Below are 584 nucleotides of genomic sequence, written 5' to 3'. Positions count from 1 at the left end.
TCTAGAATGCTCAAGTGTCACAACAAGATAAAGGTAAACAACCCAATTGCTAATGGGCACAGGATATGAAGAGAGACTTCACCAAAGAAGACATTCAGATGGCAAATAAGCACATGTAGAAATGTTCAAAATCCCTAGCTCTTAGATAGTTGCAAATCAGAACAACTATGAGATATAACCTCACCCCAGTAAGAATAACAAAATTCAACAGAGCAGCAAACAACAAATGCTGGTGAGGTTGTGGAGGAACTGGGACCCTTATTCATGGTTGGTGGGAGTGTAAAATGGTGCAGCCACTATCACTATGGAAAGCAGTATGGCACGTTGTCAAAAAGTTGCAAATAGAAATACCATTTGACCCAGCAATTCCACTACTTGGGAATATACCCTAAAAACCCTAACTGCCACCCAAGCAGATATATTCTCAACCATGTTTATTGCTGCTTTGTTCACAATAGAAAAGTGTTGGAAACAACCCAAGTGCCCATCAACAAAGGAATGGATAGAGAAGCTGTAGTATATTCATACAATGGAATACTATGTTTCATTCAAAAACAAGGGACACATGAAATATTATACAAAAT

Source organism: Elephantulus edwardii, unplaced genomic scaffold (assembly GCF_000299155.1).
Source record: "Elephantulus edwardii isolate Elephantulus edwardi_28Jun2011 unplaced genomic scaffold, EleEdw1.0 scaffold00062, whole genome shotgun sequence".
Taxonomy (NCBI): Eukaryota; Metazoa; Chordata; class Mammalia; order Macroscelidea; family Macroscelididae; genus Elephantulus; species Elephantulus edwardii.
This window is presented reverse-complemented; position numbering follows the sequence as displayed.